This window comes from Peromyscus californicus, unplaced genomic scaffold, assembly GCF_007827085.1.
Source record: "Peromyscus californicus insignis strain IS unplaced genomic scaffold, ASM782708v3 Scaffold_8__1_contigs__length_139910024, whole genome shotgun sequence".
Classification (NCBI taxonomy): Eukaryota; Metazoa; Chordata; class Mammalia; order Rodentia; family Cricetidae; genus Peromyscus; species Peromyscus californicus.
The window spans coordinates 125,293,484-125,299,483 of NW_026294606.1; positions in this window are offsets into that span (position 1 = coordinate 125,293,484).

Consider the following 6,000-nt stretch of genomic DNA (forward strand, 5'->3'; position numbering starts at 1 on the left):
CTGTGTGATCTTCAAAGTAAGGAATCCTTACCATGTCTTCAAGGAATATCTACCCACCATGGTCTGAAGTTATGTTCCTTATATGTTGAAACCTAATCAGAAGTACAATAATATGAAGAGTCTTGGCTTGTAGGGAGATTAGGTTGTGAGGGCAGAGACCTCATGAATGGGACTCGTGTCTGTCTGAGAAAGGGCTGACAGTTCGTTCACTACTTTAAGGATGGAAGACACATGAAAGTCAACATCCGTGAAGTAGACAGCCCCATCCAATACTATTTCCCAGTTCCAGAACTATGAGCAATCAGTTTCTGCTGTTGACAAACTACTTGGTCCATGGTGTTTTGTTATAACCGCATAAACAGCACTAGTATTATACTACTGATGGGGGAACTGAGGAACTGAGACAGCGACCAAGATTACCCTACTATTGGAATTTGAATAGCAAGCAGGCTGACCCCAAAACCTGTTTTATTAATTACCTTCCTTATGGCTGCTTCAAAATACATGGCAGAAATAGTTTAAGGGAGGAAAGACTTATTTGGGGTCACACGGTGTTGGAGGATCTATCATTATGTAGAGGGCACAGTAGAGCATCTTAGTTCACCTCATAGCAGGCTAGGAAACAGAAAGCAGGAAAGGAAGTGAATAGCTAGGGATACTATATCCCCAAAGACCCAACCTAGTGGCCTACTTTCTGTGGCTTTTTTCCTTGTTTTCTGTGTTCCTAGGACCTTCCAAAATCATTTCACCATCTGAGAGGACCAAGTTTTAAGCCATGAGCCTATGGGGGACATTACTTAGCCACGCTGAATCATCTGCACTGTTAAATTCCATTTAATATTACTGGTAATCTGAGACCTTCAGGTGACAACAGTGTTCAGGGCTGAAAAGCCTGTGTATTGGTCAGACTCAGTTATGCTGCAGTAACAAATGACTCCTTACCCCGATGGTTTATTTCTTGTTCTGGTGACAGGCCTATCAAAGGTCAGAGATGGTTGTCCTTTATCCTCTTCACTGTGTGAGTCAGGTAGCAGAGCAGACTCTGCCTGGAATAGTGTCAGTCTTGTGGCAGGGGACAAGTGGGTGTGGTAATCAGAAACAATGTGTGTCACTTTAGCCCATATTTCATGGGCAACGAAAGTCATGTGGCCACTCCTCAGTTCAACAATGTATGGCATATACTCATCTTCAGGAAGGAGCACCGTAGGTCACAGAAGCCCAGCTGTCTTTGTAGGAGATTGTACAACCTGTCCTCTTAGGTGGAGTGGCACAAAGGTTCCAAACAGTATCACAACCTACCTCAGCCTGTGCTTGGATCTTGGTTCTGTTACTGTGTGACTGCCCTTCCTTGGGCTTCCATTCCCTGAGCTGAAGAACTGGGGGTTTAGATGGGTGGTTATGTCTTTTCAGTCTTGTCTTTCAATTTAAGAGAAATGAGGACATTAACCGAATTTAGACATTCAGAGGGCTCATCATCCCCCTGCCAATCTATTATTTTCTCAAATGTTAAATGTGTAAAGTTGAACAAAGGTGAGCCAACTTCTTTGCCTTCTCCTGGCATCTGCTTGGATGCTCATTACGGAATAAGAAGTTCTGTGAAATTTTATTCTCATTTATCTTGGTGTTTCAGCTTTGCAATGCTATGATTCATCTGCCTACTGGGTGATCTTATGCCCAGTGTTATGAATTAGAACCTCTTGAATATCCTCAATGATGCCAACAGAGAATGGAGGAAGCCACTTACATTGTCATCATAAATTAGTAACAAATTACTCATGATGTGATTTGTATTCAATTGTATCCTATGTTTGAGAATAGTTAGAATATAACAGGGATGCAGACTGACAGCCACAGGCCAACTCTAGCCAGTCACATTTTATAGAAATAAAGATTTATTGGAAAGCATCCAAACTTGTTTGTAGATAGACTCTCTGCAACAGTTTTCACATTCTAATGGCAGAGTATGGTGACTAGACCAAATGTATGACCTCACAGCCAACACGTTTACCATTTTGGCTTTTTACAAAGCAAGTTCACTGACTCTTGGTTTGGGCATGTGAGAGGAAAATGTACAGGTTGCTGGGGAAGACCATAGAAGGTTTACCCTCCATTGCCCAGTCTGCATGGGGTTTCTGAAGCTGTGGCAGCTATCTTGTGAATCTGGAGCAATGGAGATGGGCCCTTGCTTATGATATTGACGTGCTCATTACCAACCACACAGTCATCTTGCATCCAGCCCTGTTGAGGGAAGAAACTCTCCACTGCTCAAGCAATCCCAGGTTAGACTTTGTGTTACCTGCTGCTCTAAGTATCATAAGCAATGCAAGGGACTCAGACTGTCCTTCCTGGGGCTACGCTGATGGTGACCAGAGGAAAATGGAACCACAGCCACTACTCTGCACTGAAGTCTGGCTTCCTCTAAGTTAGATGTGGCATAAAGGGGCATCAATTTAACATCAATTCACAGCCCACCCCAAATCTTCATTCCACCATTCCCTCCTCTGCCCTCCCACCGCCCTCCCTACTGCCCCTCCTCTGCCCTCCCCACTGCTCCCAGCCAGAGAGACAGCTCAGATTTTCTGTTTCTGTCCAAGTGAACAATTCTGAAGTTGACCCAGGATCATTGGTAAAACCATGAGCTGTTGTTTGCTAAGAGCTGGAATCACATTGGCCAGTGCAGCATGATGTAAAATGAATTGAAAAATGCAAGAGGTCACTTGGGGTCAGATGGATGATCAAAGAAATCACTTTTCTTTTGGCTCTGTGCAGAAGGTCACCTCTGGGTGAGGCTAAATGAAGCACTAAGATCTTCAAATAAGCGCTGATCTCCACAGAGCGGCCCTGCATGATGTCACTGTGCGCCTGCTCACGGCGCCTGATGAAGAGCTGTGGTGGGAGCAGCAGGAAAGGGCCAAGCCAGGCCAGCTTCTGCTGTTTTAGCACAAGACACGGCCAGGCTGGTCTTGACCCTCTGCTCCATGTGCATCTAGATCTTTTGTTCTCCTTCATCTGTCTAGAAGCACGCCCAGAGAAAGCTAAGCTTAGGCCATGGCAGCATTTTTTTTTTTAACAGCCTTGTGAAATACATAGAACTCTGAATTGATTGTTAGGTATGCAGCTCAGCAGCACCAAGTTCATTTTGTTGTGCAGCTATCTCCAGGGCTTTTCAATCTTCCCACACCGAAACCCTGCCCCCACTAAATGTCCCCTCAGGCTGTGCTTTGAAGGCTGGCTCCATATTTCATGTTGAAATTTAATCCCATGCTTTCATGGGTGTGGGGGCAGCTTCAGAGGTAATCCAGCCAGGACAGCTCTGCTCTTTGATAAACCAACAGATTACTGCAAGGTCGCCACCATCAAGGAAACCTCTAAGAGGTGTGCCCCCTTGGCTCTTGACTTCTTGGCCCAATTATGAACTAAATACACATTCTTTATAAAACCACTCATTTTCTGGTATTTAGTTGTAGCAATAGAAGACAGAGTTACCCACTTGGGTGTTTTGTAATTCTTGTCGCTATGAACTTGAAGTCTAGTTGCTCATGTAAGCAGAGTCATAAAATGTTTACCTGGCTTGTTTCAGTTAGCACAGAGTCTTTAAGATTCACTTAGCTGTGCATGTGTCAGAATTCCCTCTTTTGCTCAGGCTACCCTGGCCAGTGGTCAGCTGTGATTTAGACTTGGATTTCCCTGATGACTAGCAGAAATGCACCCCCCCCCCCATGGGTCTATTGGTTTTGCATTTTTTTAAAAGAGGAATTGCATGCAGCATTCTTGAGTGTGCATTCTCATGGTGTCAGTTCGAATAAGGACTTAGAGACTGTAATTATTAGCTGTGGGCAAAGCACCTGGGAGGCCTATCATTAAGTTTTTTAAACAGCTTGTGAGAACCAGGCATGGTGGTGCAGCCATGTGATCCTAGCAGCCAGGAAGCTGAGGAAGGGGGACCACAAGATTGGAGCTATTCCACACTATAGAATGATATCTTCCCTCAAAAAGGAAAGACAAAAATACCACCACCAAAACAAACAACAAGCAAGCCAAAAAACAACACAAACCAACAGCCTCCTAGAGGTATGAACGATTCTTTCTCTTCGCTGGAAGAGATGGTATGCCAGCCCCAGATTATCCAGATGTTAGGTGGAGGAAATTGGATTCTTACTCAAGAGATGGTTCTCAAACCTGGAAACCAGGGCTCAGAAAGTCTAAAACAGTCCCAAGTTCATCCAAAGACTGGCAGGGAGAAGGGGGATCCTAACTTCCAGTTTACTGATGTTTCCACGTACTTCTGTCTCTGACTGCTCTCCAGAAGGGGAAAAAATTATTCTTTCCAGGCAACCGATCACATTAAATAAATGACTTTTAGGTGTTGCAGCGCATTTGTACAATGCCTGAGGATGGTTAAAGCTAGATTAGATGGTGAGTTCATTCATTCAATATTTCAAGTGTTCATTATTCATTCACTCATGTAGAATTTTGCTTGATCATTTGCTTTTCTGATCCTGCCTCTTTCCTTCATCTTTAAAAGGAGGGATGAGGGGCCGGGCGGTGGTGGCACATGCCTTTAATCCCAGCACTCGGGAGGCAGAGCCAGGAGGATCTCTGTGAGTTCGAGGCCAGCCTGGACTACCAAGTGAGTTCCAGGAAAGGCGCAAAGCTACACAGAGAAACCCTGTCTCGAAAAACCAAAAAAAAAAAAAAAAAAAAAAAAAAAAAAAGGAGGGATGAGGCTAGAGATGTAGCTCAGTGGCAGAGTGCTTGCCTAGTAGGCACAAGACCCTGTGTTTTAACCCTAACACTGCTAAACAAATACTCAGATAAGTGAAGGCTAGAAGACCTGGGTAGAATTCTGGAAAGGAGCAACATCCTTGTAGGGGATGAGGGCTGGAAAAATATGTTCCTGGTTGAGAGAAGCATTGGAGAAGACCTGGGAGCCTGGTGGGGGAAGACAGCCAGTGACTGAGAAAGGTTGGGGACTTGTGGGGAAAACGTCAGGCAGTCCACTGTCTGCTTCTCCAAACACAGTTGGTAGCTGCCATGACTTAGATACAGCTCATGGCAGGAGGAGAGCTTTTGGGCATCGTTAGTACAGTAGCTTATAAGAGCCCATTAGCAATAAAGAAAGAGAATCTGGCCAAGGAAAAGCCCAGACAATCCCCCTGCAGCAGATTCAGGAAGGTCCAGGCAAGAGAAGCAGGACCAGTCACACATCTCGGGAAAGGATGTGCAGTGACACATCAGAATTGCGTTTGCCAGTCCTTAATGGTGCATGCCACCCCTGTGGGGCAAGACACACTTTTCTAAGCTCTCGGTAGAAACATAGGACAGCAAATTCCCTCTGGGGCATGCCACCGTTCAAACTGTTTGCTGCTTTGATTCTGCTGTGACTGAATCAAGGATCATCTGTACAGCAGGATCAATTCAGAAACAACAGGCCACTCTATGCAGGAGCACATTTGGCTTGGCAACCAAATGGATTATTTGAAGTGGTCATAACGGCACTGCAATCCTCATTAAATTCCTCCATTTTCTCCCATGGTGAGATTTGAGAGCCAAGTGTCCTCATTCTAAGCAAAGGGAACGTATCTCTGTCTGGGCAGCAGGGCATGGAACAGAAGGCATGGACTCTGTGGTTCCAGCAAATGCTGCTAGTGGCCCTCTGTCCCATTCCTCCAGTGTTGAGCGCTTCAGTGCACTCCTGTTCCTGCTGTGGGGACCTTTAATCCTTCCCAGGGGCCTGCTGGAGCTAGAGTGCCTGTAGCCAAGGGGAAGCAGCTGTCCTAAACACTTCTCTGTTCCTGCAGGCACCTTGAGCAGACTGGCTCGGTGCCCAACTTTGGGGATCATTGTGAAGTGTGCTTTCCACTTCAGACTGCTCTGTGGGTTCAAGCTAGTTATCCCTGGAGCCTGTTCTCTTTCTAGACTTTTCATCTTTCTCATCCTTGTCCTGAAGTGCCCTGACCCTTCTACATTTTCCCTGGGAATACTTCCTTGATAAACTGT